Raw genomic sequence first — 17,076 nt, 5'->3', positions numbered from 1 at the left:
CAAGGGAGGAGAAGGGGTTCTTATCCCTGACACATGTGGGCCCCGCTGCTGTGTCGTTCCCCTATTGGCTAGGGTTAGGCCGCACAGGCTAAGCTAATTCCAATTGGCTAACTTAAAGAGAGTGACGGGGAAGAGTAGTTAGGCGGCAAAAATGGTTATGACAGAGCAAGTAATCAGAATGAGTCAGGGTGGAACAGGCAATCGGAATGAGTCAGGGTGGAGCAGGTAATCGGAATGAATCAGGGTGGAGCAGGTAATCGAAAAAGGTTGCTTTATGAGGAAGTTAAGTTTAAAAGTAGAAGATAAAGAATTGAAAATACTGATATATTGATTCTTTGAAAATAAATTTGGAACTCATATCTAACAATCCCTCCCCTTGTATTTCCTTACAGCTTTCTTTTCAAACTTTTTAAACATATCTTGGTTTAGTTGTTTTGCTTGATTTTTCAAAAGAAGAAGCTTCTCTGGATCAGGTGATGGATAGTTAAGGCAAGTTTTAGTAAGTGCCATTTTTATGACCCTCTGCATTGACCCATGGATGCATGGTATGACATAGCACCTGACAAGGTAAGTACACCCATTAAGGCTGTGAGGGAAGTAAGAATTGAGGCTATTACTCCTTTCCATTTACTGAACCACTTTTTCAGCCATCCTGTAAAGGGGTCATTTACCTCTGAGTTGCTGGCTAACTCATTGGAGAGGGCAGTCAGACCTTGCAATGCCTTTGTTATACTTCCATTAGGGGTGATGTTGTTTGGGAAGAAGGTGCAACATTGAGTTTTAATCATGACGCTAACTCCTCCTCTTTCTGCTAATAGCATGTCTAAAGCGATCCTATTTTCCCAAGCCATCTGGCTAGTAGCCCTTAATTGTTCAGCTATTCCTTTAACAGCAACTCTAGTGTAGTTAATAAATCACTGTTGGTTGTAGTAGATGTAGTTTATCCAATCTACATTTTTATTAATTGTCACCTACCAAAATATTGACTCAAATCCTACAGCTATTTGATTTAGGGCTTTAAATTGATCTGGTATTCTCCTTGGGATTCTAATTGTGTCTAAATAGACAAGAGAGTTGGCAGACCCATAAGGGGCTTCTCTAGCTTTTTGCTGTCTTATTTTTCCTTCCTCTGGTTGATGAAATGCCAGGGTAAAAGCGATAGCCAATTGGACTAAAGCACAAGTGCCACTCCAGTTATTTGGCAGAGTGTCCAGTAAAGGTCCACCACAATACCACCACATATCCACTCAGGGATGAGCAAGGGCTGACTGATTGATAAGCTCTTGAAAATTCTTAAGCTCACTGCATCCCTTCAGGTCTCCAAAAAATGCAAAGTTTCCTCCTTGTCATGAGAGACATGAAGTGAACTTAGTGTTGGGAGACAGAAACTGGATGGCCCTCAGGGGCTGACCTGCAGGGTGCTGGACTTCAGGATATAGCAGAGAGAGAGAGAGCTTGGCACGACTTATTACTCCAGGCTGTAGGATCCTGGAAAAGAGCTACCATGCAGCCCACACCTGGTCAACTGGAGGACCACCCTAGTGGAAAGGGGACAATCTGGGCCTCTGGCCTGCCATGCACACAAGCATAACAATTGCTTTTGTTTAACGTGCGGATGGAATATTTTACCCATTCCAACCAGGCATTTCCATCTTGGTATCCTGTCTTAACTGCCAAAGTTTGTTTTAAGTCTTTAACTTTTATGACAGCTATCTTGGTCTTGTTGTTACATGGATAAGGAGCAATTGTTCCGTTGTGAGAGGTTTTGGAAGAAGGCTTAGAGGAAGGTGCAGGTGGTGGGAGATCAAGGAAATGAATCTAATAGGGTTTGTCCCTGAAACCTCAGCCCCTATACCATAAAACTGGCTTAAAGAAGGGAACCGGCTTAGAAAAGGGGAAGAACTTTGAGGGTTTGAGATAATAACCTGTATAGAATTGTGCTGGTTTAGCTGACAGTTAGGGGGAAAGGCTGTCCCTCTAGTAAAATGAATGTATGCTTTTAGGAAATTACAAAAGCCGGTTGGGACAGTCCATTCTTGTTCTTTAGTGGTCCACAGAATGTTGGACCAACTATGGCATGAAAGTTCTACATCGGGGGGGCAAGACTTCTGGTTGGCACTGGGGTCTTCATCGAAATCTCCCCAGATTAAATGGTCCTAGTTTACTAATGCCCAGTTTGAGGAAAGTCAGGAGGGACAGAAGTACTTTTCTGAAGTAGAGAGCTGTCTTTGACTTGGTAAGTCCCCACAGGGTATAGCAAGGCAAGCATTGAATGCAATAGTTTAAGGCGAAATTGACTTTGTTATGTTAATAACTAGATGGTCAGCAATAGAGTGAGGAAAGAAGAAAGAGTAATAGAATAGATGGAAGAGAGTTAAATTTTTCTTAGCTTTAGTTTGGTAGGGTTTTCCCCTGGGACTATGGCCCACGACTCTGGAGGGGGCAGCGCTTTCTTGACTCAGGTGTGATGAGTCTATCGCCTTTTCACTGTATGAACAGCAGTCTCAGTGATTAGCAGCACAAGGTAGGGTCCTTCCCAGGCTAGCTCAAGTTTTCCTTCTTTCCACCCTTTGATGAGAACGTGATCTTCAGGCTGGTGCTGGTTTACTGGAAATTCCAGGGGTGGTACCTGCGCTAAAAGACTTTCAGTTTTGAGGGAAAGGAAAGTGGAAGATAAACCAAGTACATAATTTCTAAGAAATTGACCTTTTGTTTTAAATGGGGGGACATGAGCAGTGGACTTTCTAGTCCTTGGTGCCTTCTTACTGAGAAATTTCCTTTAGCACTTATTTTTATCAGTTTTTAGACTAAAAAAAGCCAAACACCATTTTGTATTTGACAATGATTCCTGTATGATTTTTATACCAGATAAGCTAAATTTGACCTGTATATTAGTGTGTTATTAATGTTAAAGTCAATTGTAATAAAACCTTATAGACATATTTATCTGATTTTAATGTCTGGCCATAAGGTAAGACTTTTATAGACTCTTTTCAACCTTTTATATTTGTGTTAAAGAGCAGGTTAGTGCTTTAAGAAAAACCTGTTGTGCTTTTATTTTACTGTCCAGTTCACAGAAAAATTGGATGATACCTCTTAAACTTTAGCCAATATGTTTACACACAGAACTTCCTTTACAATTAACATTTCAAAACTAGCTTAAACTGTTAAAACAAATTTTTTTCTAACCTTTTAACGTAGGTAAAAATCCACATTCTCATGCCTCCTTATAATCCTTTTACCAAAGGTATATTTTACTTTCCTTATACACTTTGCACATAAACTTTTTTCAATAGTTTTACGTTCAGGAGACTGAATTACTTTTAAGTTATACAATATTTCTTGCATAAATTCCCCTTTACAATATTTTTTTCACGACTTTTACAGACAATTCTTCGACATGCCTCAACTTTCTGACTTGTTGCAAACATTCCTTTTTTTAAACAACCAGTTAATTTATTTTTAGGACAAGAATTTACCATATAACATTCCTTTTTACATACTTTCTACCCCCCTCCCGCCGCCTTTTTTTTTTTTTTTTTATGATGATAACCATTCTTTTCCAAAGCAAACTTTCTTCATTTCTGTGGACTAGACTATTTAAGGCCACAAGATCAGAAGTTAGGATAATACATGTTACACTGTTAACTTTTAGCAAATTTTACTTTTGTTGAAAACCTTGTAAGTTGGATTTCAATTATTCTTTGAAAGGGCAGGTCCTTACCTCCAACAAAGAGCATAGCCTAGTTCTTCTTGAAACACTGGACTTCTATCATTAATATATCAGATTAGAAACTGACACATTACATTCTCATTCGAACTAAACTTTGGTCAAAACATTGAGGGTTTGAGGATGGGTCCCTGAGTCCAAATAAAACAGCAATATTTTACCATTTGTTGCTTTTTCCTATATGTTTAGTCCTTTCATTATCCTTCCAGTGTTTTAGCATAAGACCTAGTTCAGTCCATATTAACTTAGAATTTATATGGATGGCTTCTTCCTGATTCTGTAAGTACTTTATGGTTTGGATGAGCGCAAACAGGTTCCAGGTTTGAGCAGATCAATATTAGGCAATTTTCCTAACTCTGCTTCTACAAGAATTTCCTTATCACTTACTGAATACCCATTGTGTCTTTTTCCCTCAGTCACCTGGGAGGAACCATCTATTGTCCTGTCCTGAAGGGAGTTTCTCCTAGGTCTGGTCGGACCTTTGTATGGTAATTAATGAAGATTTAGATCCCCTGTTAGGAAACCTGCTGGGTTAAGGGAATTATCAGTGGTTAATGTTAAATCTTCTTTTTCTAACAAAATAGCCCCATACTTTAAGATTTGGGGGTTAGTAAACTACCTTTTTGCCTTTTTTTTTTTTTCCTTAGGATAGTTCTGAACTGGTGAGCAAGGGTGTGCTCACAATGAAGTTTCCTCTAAAAGTTATTTTTCTACTTTCTTCTGCTAGGAAAGCAGTTGCCACTACAGATTGAATGCATTTGGGCCATCTGCGGGTTGCTGGGTTAAGGATTTTTGATAGGAAGGCTATGGGTTGTCAGTGGCCTCAGTGCTTTCAGGCTATGCCCTTGTTTACACTGACAACAAGGTGGTACTGGAGTGTTATAGCATCATGGAGAATTATCAATTTTAGGTTTTAAATTTACCCAAGCTTTTAAAGGAATAGTATACATTGTTTTCTCTTTACTACTTCTCTTTCTGTCTTCCTCTCTTTGACTTTCTGTCTCTCTCTCTCTTTCTTTGACTCCTTGTTTGTCTCTCTGTCTCTTCCTCTCTCTGCCTTTTTCTCTCTCTTTCCTCTCTCTCTTTTCTCCCTCTCTCTCTCCCCCCCCCCCCCCCCCCCCGCCTCCATTTTCTCTCTCTTTGTTCTGGGATTCTTTAACCCTGCTCCCCCATACTCTTTAGGGGGCCTGTAGACAAGGACCTTGGTCCTCCAGATGGAGGTTGGGGTCCTTTAAAAGAGGGTTCGGACCCTTTATAGTTTCTGGCTCCCTGGAAACTCTGTCTAGAAGTACCTGGGTTTGGAGCCATCTGTTGGAAGGTGGAAAATATAAGTTTTGTCTTTTGTTTCTGGTTTTCTTCATCCCTTTTCACGTATACTTTCTGAGCTTCCTTGAGAAGCTCACTTAGAGGAAGGTCTTCCCAATTGTCTATCTTTTGTAACTGTTTTGAAATATCTGGCCAACTTTTAGTGACAAATTGGAGTTTCAACATTCCTTGCCCAAGGAAATCATCCAAATTGAGGCCTGCATATTGCCTCATTTGCTCCCTCAGTGTGTCTAGGAATCTCATAGGCCCTTCATCCTTTTCCTGTTGTATATCAAATGCTTTAGAAAGATTTCAGGTTCAGGGTACTGATTCCCAAAATCCTTTTATTATTATCTCCCTTAGGTCCTGCATATTTTCCCATTGATCTGCATTGTCATTGTCCCACTGGGGGTCTCAGGAGGGGAATTTGTGGTCCGCAGTAGGAATGTTTTTACCGGGGTGGGGGGGGGTGCTCACATTCCCAAACTACCATAGGAGTCCTATGAATCATACTCCTTTCTTCCCCCTGAAAAGAGGATGCCTAAGATGGACATTAACATGACCCAAGTGTATAACTGAGGTCCTAAGAATTGGTCAGTTTGGTCTGCCACTCCGTAAGGGTTATCTAGTAGCAGTTTAAGCTCCTTTTTTACAATTCCAGACTTCTGAACTGGTTAAGGGAGCATTTACAAAGTCAATGGCCCTCGCTTCTTGTAGTACCTCTTTCAAAGGGAAGAGGGTCGGGGCTAACCTCTTAGATATGGAGGGAAATGGGAAATTCTGAATATCTTTTTTACATTGTTCTACCTCACGCTGGAGTCCTTTTAGAGAGGGGTCTTTAGGTTGGGAGGGGAACAGGCTGGTGGGACAGTAATTCCCAAAAGTCAGGGTTATAATTCCCCATCTACTTAGAGGGGGAATTTGGAATGGGATCTGTGGCAGCAGTGGCTGTCTAAGGGGAAAGATTGGGGATACTGGGTGTCTTTGGGCATGAGAGCTGGCTCCTCTGACTTTTCATTTTGAGATGCCAGATTGGGTTCTTTCCAATTTGTTTTTAAGGGAAACAGGAGGGCAGGTCCTTGCCTCCAACAAAGAGCATAGCCTAGTTCTTCTTGAAATACTGGACTTTTATCATTAATATATCAAATTAGAAACTGACACATTACATTCTCATTCGAACTAAACTTTGGCCAAAAGATTGAGGGTTTGAGGATGGGTCCCTGAGTTCAAATAAAACAGCAATATTTTATCATTTGTTGCGTTTTCCTATGTTTAGTCCTTTCATTATCCTTCCAGTGTTTTAGCATGAGACCTAGGGGGGTACCTGGGGTGACATCTGTGTTACCATCTTTATCCCCTTTTTTACCTGTCTTGCTTGGGGTATTTCCTATCTTGATGGTTTTGGGGTAAGGTTCAAGCTTCAATTTCCCTTACTGGAAATTTCTCACCTTTTGGGGTGAGGCTCAATTTTCCCCACTGAAAATCTCTTGCCTTTTGGGGTGAGGCTCGATCTCTCCCACTGGAAATTTTTTGCCTTTTGGGGTGAGGCTCAATTTCCCCTCTGGAAATTTCTTCCTTTTCTACTACTGGAGGTTCATGTGAGGTTCAGTTCCCCCCAGTGGGGATGTCTCGCATCTTTTTAACCTCTAAGCCACCCCAACCAAGGAGTACTTCACCCTGCTCCATGCCACCACCCACCCTGTGGCTTTCTTACCTCGGTCCAGACCAAGGAAATACTTTACCAGCTCCCATGGCTTCTCCTTCCTTGGTCGGTGCACAGAGTCGTCGCCACAGTATGTGAGGATCCTTTAAGCTAGGTCGCTAGCTAGTTTTTTGTTTTTTGTTTTCATGTGAGGTTATTCCTCGCACTGGGTAGGCCTTGATTTCTTACCCCTGAGGACACCACAAGGGGATGGGGCATGTCTCCTCACGAGAGAGAACCAGAGACCTTCCCCAGAGGGGAATGTAATCACGGGCAAGTCCCCAAATTGTTATATATAAAGTTTCAGTGCCGCAAAAGAAATAGCACTCGAATATAAAATTTTATTTAAATTATCAGCAAGGCAAGGTACTTCTATAGAAGGGTGTGCCTTTACAGAGGGAGCAATGGCAAGGGCACACTTGGACAAGCGAGGAGAAGGGGTTCTTATCCCTGATGCACGTGGCCCCTGCTGCTGTGCCATTCCCCTACTGGCTAGGGTTAGACCACACAGGCTAAACTAATTCCGACTGGCTAATTTAAAGAGAGTGAGAGGGTGAGTGGTTTGGGGGGAAATATGGTTATGACAGAGCAGGTAAGCAGAATGAGTTGGGGTGGAGTAAGTAATCGGAATGAGTCAGGGTGGAGCAGGTAATCGGAATAAGTCAGGGTGGAGTAGGTAATTGGAATGAGTTAGGGTGGAGCAGGTGATTGAAAGGAGTCAGAGTGGAGCAGGTAATGGAAAAAGGTTGCTTTATGAGGAAGTTAAGTTTAAAAGTAGAAGACAAAGAACTGAACATACTGACACATTCTTTGAAAAGAAATTTAGAACTCATATCCAACATAAGTTACATTTACTGGTCTGTTATAAAGGATACTATAACGAATGCAGATGAAAAGCCAGATGATGAGATACATAGTGTGAGGTGTGGTAGAGCAAAGCTCTCACATCCTCCCTGGGTGTGCATCCTCCCTCACCAGCACCTCCAGTGTTCAGCAACCTCCATGTGTTCCACAACAAGGAAGCCCATTGAGTCTTGCTCAAGAGTTTTCATAGAGCTTGATCTCCACCCTCCCCCACTCCCACCTGCATCTCTGCCCTTTCCAGAGACTGGTAGGTAGAGCTGAAAGCTCTAACTCTCTAGTCCTCTCATCACTTGGTCTTTCCAGTGACTGGCCCTATCCTAACTAATCTCATTAGCATAAACTGAGGAATCATCACAGGGGCCCACTAAGAGTAACAAAAGATACTCCTATTATTCAAGAAATTCCAGGTGTTTTAGGAGCTCTATGACAGGAATGTGGGACAAAGACCAAATAGGTGTATTTCATATTATGCCACAGAGGCCAAAGACTGGCATGACTACTTGTATTCTTGCTTGTTATATAATTCTAGGTTCTCAATTCTATTCCTTGAAAGTTTTGAAGGCACTGCTCCACTGACTTTTAGCATCCTATGCTGTGGATAAGAAATCTGACACCAGTCTGATTCTTCTTCCATTTTAGGTTGCTTGTCTTTTCTCTTGCCCATCAAACTACCAGAGAAAACTGGAAATCCCAAGCTACCACTTCTAAGCAAGACATAATTCCCATCAACATCCATTCCTTCTCATTCCCCCTCTACCCACACACCCTATCACACTGCTTTGCCTCCAGAACAGAAACAAGCAGCTTGGAGCACCTCTAATTCCTGGGGTTCCCAGGAGGATGCACTTGCTTACCCTTTGGCCACTAAACCACTCATATCCATATCAGAGCCTCCTGAGAGTAGGTGTTTAATAAATATGTGTTGAGTAAATCTGCTAGACACCCCTGATCCTCATGGGGACATGTTCCAAGACCCCCAATGGATGCCTGAAACTGTGGATAGTACCAAACCCTGTATACAGTATGTTTTTACCTACACATACATATCTATGATAAACTTTTCATAAATTAGAGACAGTAAGAGATTAACAACAATAACTATTAATAAAATAGATCAATTATAACAATATGCCAGCTTCACTACTCTTGTGCTTTGGGGCCATTATAAGGTAAAATAAGGGTTACTTGAACACAAACACTGAGATACTGCAACAGTCAATCTGATAACCTAGACAGTTACTAACTGACTAATGGACGGGAGGCATTTACAGCATGAATACACTGGAAGTTTCACGTCTCAGGCAAGACAGAGTAAGACAGCTTGAGATTTCATCATGCTACCCAAAATGTACCCAGTTTGAAACTTATGAATTGTTGCCAAATGCAGTGCCATGCACCTGTAGTCCCAGCTACTTGAGAGGCTGAGGTGGGAAGATGACTTGAGGCCAACAGTTTGAGGCTGTAGTGTGCTATGATCACACCTGTGAATACCCCTGCACTCCAGCCTGAGCAAGCAGCAACACTCCATCTCTTAAAAAGAAAAATAAAAGTATAAAGTGTTGATTTCTGTAATTTTCCATGTAATATTTTTAGACTGTGGTTGACCTTAGGTAACTGTAACCTTAGAAAGTGAATCCACAGATAAACAGGAACTACTATAAATGAAACTACAGTACTTGGAGCTAAAAGACCCTCTGGGCTCTTACCTCTCTCCCTTGTTTATCCAGATACAACCAGAAACCCAAACTCCCCAGGTTCTCTATTACCATAGTTCTATGGCTACGCTAATCTGATTAATTTTCCACCTTTCCCAAGTCTTTCACCATGACCCCTGGGACTCAACTGTAAAATTCCTTCCTCCTTCTGCAACCCCAGTAACGTTTCAGTGCAGGGGTCAGTCATTGCCTCCTTAGTTATGTCATCTACCACTCATGCCATCCCTATTACCATCCCTCTCCTTATCGATGATTCTATAGTAACACCTGCTGTATTGCTGCTGTGACAAATTACGATACATTTATTGACTTAAAACAATGTAAAGGTATTATCTTACAGTTCTGGAGTCTAAAATGGTTTCAGCCAGGCCATGTTTCCTCTGGAGGTACTATCTTCTGAAGAAGAAGAATCCATGCAGTTCCCACACTTGTGCATCTCTGATCATGTGGCTCAGAACTGAAATGTCCAGATGACAGTGCTTCATTACAAGCACACCCACCATTCCAGTAAATCTAAAGAAGTCTCGTGCTAAAATATGAAACTTTTTAACTAAAAAGATTTTCATTTTTTTGAAATTATCAGTGTGCTTGATGCTTAAAACTGACATATAAGATAATATAAAATGAGTGTTTTCCACCCATAAGCATTTATGTACTAAAAAGACAAGCAAGGCAAGATGTAAAACACAGAAGATAAAAATGGAAATAGTGTTGGGGCTACTACTTGACAAGAACATTTTCAAACAGGGCAAGTGAACTTCAACAGGGACTGATACAAAGTAATTCACTCCAAAAATAAATATATAATCTATATTTACAGAGTAATGAGTTCAGAACCATCTTTTATAAACCAGTAAGGAAGACATTATAAACTGCTAAAATGAGACACTAATCCAATATGATACAGAGGGTGGAAAAAGTGAGACATTAACAAAAGCAGATTACAAATAGAATATAAGAAGGTATCCCAGATCTGGCCGGGCGCGGTGGCTGACGCCTGTAATCCCAACACTTTGGGAGGCCGAGACGGGTGGATCACGAGGTCAGGAGATCGAGACCATCCTGGCTAACACGGTGAAACCCCGTCTCTACTAAAAAAAATACAAAAAACTAGCCGGGCGAGGTGGCAGGCACCTGTAGTCCCAGCCACTCGGGAGGCTGAGGCAGGAGAATGGCGTAAACCCGGGAGGCGGAGCTTGTAGTGAGCTGAGGTCTGGCCACTGCACTCCAGCCTGGGTGACAGAGCGAGACTCTGTCTCAAAAAAAAAAAAAAAAAAAAAAAGAAGGTATCCCAGATCACATAGTATCTATAATGTATAAAGATCTATTTTAGTCACCTCAAGAAAGATAATTGAATTCATAAAAAGAAAAAACAGAGAGGGCGTAACTAAAAATCACGAAATGAGACTCTGGTTTAACTCTGAATACCAATAATAAAAGTAATAAATATTAGTGATTCTCATGCATCTACTGTATTTAGAAATCTAATCCATGTTACTTCATATAATCATCATAGGAATCTCAGGAGACACATGTTACAGTCTCCATCTTATAGATGATGCATTAGTCTGCTCAGGCTGCTGTAACAAAATACCACAGACTGGGTGATTTAAGCAATATACATTTATTTTTCTCACAGTTCTGGAAGCTAGAAGGCCAAGATCAAGGTGCCAGCCAGGTTGGTTCCTGGTGAAAGGTCTTTTCCTGTCTTATAGAAGACCAACTTCTTCTCACTGTCTTCACATGGCAGAGACAGAGATCTCTGGTTTCTCGACAGAGAGAGATCTCTGGTTTCTCTTCATCTTCTGATAAGGACACCAGTTCTATTGGATCAACCCCCATCCTTACGATCTCCTTTAACCTTAATTCTATCCTTGGAGACTCCATCTCCAAATTCAGTCACATTGGGGGTTAAGGTTTCAATATTTGAGTTTTCAGGGGGACACAATTCAGTCCACAACAGATGAGAAACTTGAGATCTACTTCTTCACCCTACCCTGGGCCCTGGGAGGCTGACCCCTGGGAACTGTATTGTCCTAGCTCCTTCTGTGTTAGAATTGGGTTCTAACACCATTGGGTGTTATTGGGAGGAAATTAGAGGGTGAGAAGTTGGGATATTTATCCCTCTGGTTCCCATCCTGCCATGCCATGGTTGAATGGTGGTTATGGCACCTGTTTGGTGATCCTTCTCCTATACCTCCAATCCTTGCCAGGATCCACTAACTATTCCCACCCATTGTTCCTCTAGGACCAACGTGGTAATGGCTTCCCACTGCTGCTAATTCCAAGGTGCTTTATTATCCCTTGTTGTTTCTGTTATCCCAGCATACAAATTTGTCAATAGTGACTTTGTTAGACATCCTTCAATTGTATCTTTTTGATGTACCATCTGTTTCCTACCAGATGCTAATAAAATAGGTGGTACCCAGGAGACAAACCCTCAAAACAGGATTCTAAAATTGCTCACACATTTGATTAGAGGACAAATCACCTCTTTTGCAGACATGTGGTGTCATCATAATTACCCAAATTGTTACTGGTAGTGATGAGGGAGAAAGTGTAGGTCCAGATAAATTAATTGGGAGATAATTGTGGCATCTAGTTGCCAAGGCAAAAAGGTGGCACCTGTTTGGTAAGGCAGCAGAGGTCATGAGTACATGGCCAAGGAATACCAAGTGACTTCAGGACCCAGGATCATAAACTGAGTGTTGCCTGATCCTCCAAATCAATAAGATTGAACATTCAAACATTATTCCTTTGTTAATGGAGACAGTATTTACAGGAACAGGTTCAAGCAGGTTTTGAGGACACAAATAACTGCTTGGGGAAATGCCTGAGACTCTCATGGTACCTTTTGTTGTTGCTTTGCCACCTTTTTCTCAACCAAAATCTATGATTTCATGGACCTTTTTCTATGACCAGTTAACCTAAGAGCATCAGCATGGGCCTAACCTATAGTGGGGTCTGCATGTTACTATATTACAGCCCTAACCCAGGGACAGCCTTGAAAGACAGTGATGAAAATAAGTCTTCCCAATGGGTAGAGCTTAGGAGAAAAGACCATTTGAAAGTTCAATTTGCACTAAAGGAGATAGGGACTAAAATACTGGTCTACACTGACTCTTGGACAGTGGCTAAAAGAGTGGCCAACTGGTAAGAATTTGAAAAAAAGAAGATTGACATTAGGTGATCTGGGAGAGAGGTATAAAATGGACTTATAAGAACTGCCTCAGAACATGGACATATTTAAGTACCATGTATATGCCTACTAGAGGACTCTCTCAGTAATCAGGTTGATGTGATGTCTTACTGTATCGGTGGTTTTCAAGATGGACTCCAGATTTGAAGATTCACTAGAAGGACTCATAAGACTCTAGTCATGGGTATAGTTTATACAGCAAAAAAGATACAAAACAGGGCTGGGTGCTGTGGCTCACACCTGTAATCCCAGCACTTTGGAGGGCCAAGGCAGGTGGATCACAAGGTCAATTCAAGACCATCCTGGCCAACATGGTGAAACCCCATCTCTACTAAAAATACAAAAATGAGCTGGGTGTGGTGGCACACACCTGTAATCTCAGCTAGTCAGGAGGCTGAGGCAGGAGAATCGCTTGAATCCAGGAGGCAGAAGTTGCAGTGAGCCGAGATTGCGCTATTACACTCCAGCCTGGTGACAGAGTGAGACTCCATCTCAAAAAAAAAAAAAAAAAGATACAAAACAGGATCCATAAAGAAAAAAATCCCTCCCTACATGGTTCACAGTTAGGGTTGGCTGCAAGAGAAACTTGATGAGATTTAGGAGGCAGAAGGAAGGCTGAATAGATGATGCTCACTATTGATCATCATTGATCAAGGGCCATAAGGGAAAGACTCAGAGGTACCAGTGGTTTCCAAGTCATCCTTGCCTGTTCTTGTTCCACATCCAGCTTACCTTCCTGTCGACCTTGATAGCACCAAGCCTTGTCAGTGACTTTTCTCTGATGCATTTTGGATCTTTACTTCCTCAGATCCTGCCACAATTATACAAGATTTTATTTCTCTCATGTATTCCTTATTCCATAATATTAATAGTCCAAATTATCTGATTAAATCAAAGCTGATACAGGGATTGTGTTTCCTGACTTTCCAGTTCTTGACTTGAGTCTTTATGGTATCCAACTGTACTTCCTACCCTTTGAGTTTGAGATATTTCCCAGTAATAAATACTTTCTAATCCATTTCAGATTCTGGGCTATAATTTGGTTTCAAATATGCTAGATAGAGATGTCCTCAGATATGTTAAATAGAGATGTCCTAATGTAGTTAGAAATATGATACTGGGGCCAGGCATGGTGGCTCATGCCTGAAATTCCAGCACTTTGGGAGGCCAAGGTGGGCGGATCACCTGGAGTTCAGAAGTTCGAGACCACCCTGATAAACATGGAGAAACCCCGTCTCTACTAAAAATACAGAAATTAGCTAGGCGTGGTGGTGCATGCCTGTAACCCTCCCTACTCAGAAGGCTAAGGCAGGAGAATTGCTTGAACCCAAGAGGCAGAGGTTGCGGTGAGCCTAGATCGCACCATTGCACTCTAGCCTGGGCAACAACAGTGAAACTCCATCTCGAAAGGGAAGGGAAGGGGAGGGGAGGGGAGGGGAGTGGAGGTGAGGGGAGGGGAGGGGAGATGATACTGAAGCTCAAAGGATATAGTTATGGAATATTTATCAAGAGGTTGTAGGGCCCAAAGGAAGATTCCTCCTTCACCCTCTGAAGTTTTCCTGAAAAATAAGATGACAAAAGGCAGATTAATAAAGAGAAAAGACATACAAGTCTATTAACATGCATGGGGAAATCACAGAGTGATAATCCCAACCCCACAATGGGGTACAAAAGATTATACATCATCTCCAGGTTACAGAAAGAATGGGGGCTCAGAGTATGGCCAAAAATAGATTATGGTGATAAGTCAGGTTAGAGTGGCAAGACAGGTTATGGGAGAGAGAGAGAGGAGGGTTGGCTAGCAACAGCGATCCTGTTATGCAGATGTAACTTCACAGGTACTAGCCTTCAGAGAGAAAGACAGTAAATGTTTCTCTCAGACCTTTAAGGTGCTAGACTCTCAGTCTTTCCTAGATCAGACAAGGGAAGACCTTCGGAGAATGAGTGACTTTATCAATACAGACTTTTTCTACAAATGCTAATCCCTCCCACAAAAGATAGCTTTTTAGCTATTATTTTATTTCCAGCCTTTCTGAATAGTCACCTTGAACAATGTCAAGAAAATATACTTTGGGATGAAATATTTTCATTTCCTTCAGGATCACAAAATCACCTCAAATAACAACTCACTGATAGAATCATAGAGGGTGACACCAAAATTTTTTTGATGAGCCTGACATCAGAGTGAATCACAGAAGTCCTATATTCTAGGCCAATGCTCCTCAGCCCTTTATGATTGCTTCCCTAAGAATTCATTTCAGATATTTTTGCCTGATTCCCTCCCCTCTGACATCTTAATGTCGCAGCTATACTGGCACATGGGCTGTCTGCATATCCATGCATTATATATTAAAAGAGAGTTTTTTTTAATCCTTCAAGTACCAGTTTTTGCCTCCATCGCATGTTCTAGGCCGAGATCCACCATTTACTTTGCTATGTTTTTGATATAGTTTGTATAATTGTCCCCACCCAAATCTCATGTTGAACTATAATCCCCGTTATTGGAGGAGGGACCTGGAAAGAAGTGACTGGATCATGGGAGTGAATTTCTCATGAATGGTTTAGCACTATCCCCTTGGTGCTGTCCTTGAAATAGTGAGTTCTCAGGAGATCTGGTCATTTAAAAGTGTGTGGCCCCTCCCCACCAACTCTCTCTCTCTTGCTCCTCCCTTTGCCATGTGATGTACCTGCCCCTCTTTGCCTTCTGCCATGACTGGAAGCTTCCTGAGGCCTCCCCAGAAGCAGATGCCACTATGCTTCCTGTATAGGCTGCAGAACCATGAGCCAATTAAACCTCTTTCCTTATAAAATATTCAGCCTCAGGTATTTCTTTATAGCAGTGCAAGAACCGTCTAATACATTTTTCTTAACAAAAGCTACTATGATTTCTGAGTGTTGGTTTCCTCTTGGAAACCTGACCAGAAAGCACGGCACTATTCTCAATTTTCTGCCAATGTCTGTCCCTCCACAGATACTACCCCACTAATGACTTTGTCCTTTAGCCCACTTACAGCATTTAGTTGCACCTATGTGAGGGGTATATATTGGAAAATTGTCAGTTAGGTGAATGCAAAATTGAGCTACATTTTTCTTTAAACTGCCATCGATGTCACTTTCAAGGCCCCAGTCAGTTTAGAGCAGACAGCCTATTTATTCCATTCAGCAAGCTCAGAACAGTCTGACAATTTATCTGTCAGTTTCAAGATTTATCACCATCAGTCACATTGGAGTTCAAAGTCCTTTCTCCTATCCTGGGCCCCACCTGGATTAGAAACATTTACATTAAACAGGAGGGGGAAAGTGTAGGTTCTCTGTCCTTCCACTCTACCTCTTGGTCATTGCATTGTCATGCAGCTGCTGTTCAGCAGAATCTAGAGGGAGTAGTCCCCATGGCTTCATTGTCTTTCTGTGGCTGGCAGGATATAACTTTTGAAGTTGGCACGGTTTGATCTCTCACCCAAGCAGAGTCAAATGACTCTGCCTTGTCGTACACTAAATGGTCTGTTGGTGCCCAGCTGGGCATCTCACCCATGCATGCTTCTAGTGTCGCCTCACTACTGAGCAGCATCTCGAAGGGTGCAGACAAGCAGGTGCTTGCTCACAATCACATTCTTGTGTTTATCTAGGCCTTGGGGATTCCAAGGGAAAACAAGGCCAAGACCGGGAAGATCTTGTCCCTTTCCTACCTGCTCTGTTGTCTGCCACTTAGCAACCACATGAGAAGCAGGTGCCAGTTGATCCCTACATTCAGAAACATCTGCCACCTTCCAGGAAGAAGCACCTTCCCTTTGTTGGGAGACTCCATCAGGGAGGGCAGAGGTTAAAGCCCCAGCAAACTCCCTTTCCAACTCTGTTTCGCTCACACCACATCTTCTGATGGGAGAGCGTAGTAGGGCAAGGTGACAGCATTTATTTTAACTGAAAGTAAATAAACTATTTTATCTTTTGTCCTTGGCTCTGAGTTTTCTCCACTATAACACAGCACATCTCACTTAGCCAGCAAGTGGAGAATACGGAACTCATCAGCAGCCTGTAATAAAAACCGTGACATATATATGGTATAGGGATTTACGAATCATGTCTTTTCCTTTTTATTTACTTATTTATTTTTAAAGACCGCATCACCCTATGTTGCCCAGGCTGGCCTTAAGCTCCTGGGTTACCTCCCCAGTAACTCGGACTACATGCATATGCCACCATTCCTGGCTCATCCTTTTCGCTCTCCTATGCTCTAAGACCTTAGAAGCAAAGAACTTAACAATTTAACACTTCAAACTAAGTTTTATGTATCTACTTCCCCTCACTTGTATCTCTCCCTGTATCCTATTGCTAAATTAATGATATAATTATCCACCCAATTCAGAAGGATTACTCAAGGAGTCTCCCTCATTCTTATCAGCTACATTTGATCAATCACTCAATCCTGCAAACTCCACTTCAGCAATATATCTCTGTCATAATCCCCTCTGTGTCTTTCTACTGGCTTAATTCCAGCCTTTATCGCCTTTTGGTTGAACAACTACGATAAATTCCTCATTAGTGTCCTGGTCCATGGAACCTC

This window comes from Chlorocebus sabaeus, chromosome 9, assembly GCF_047675955.1.
Source record: "Chlorocebus sabaeus isolate Y175 chromosome 9, mChlSab1.0.hap1, whole genome shotgun sequence".
NCBI classification, from domain to species: Eukaryota; Metazoa; Chordata; class Mammalia; order Primates; family Cercopithecidae; genus Chlorocebus; species Chlorocebus sabaeus.
Note: the sequence above shows the minus strand (reverse complement) of the source record.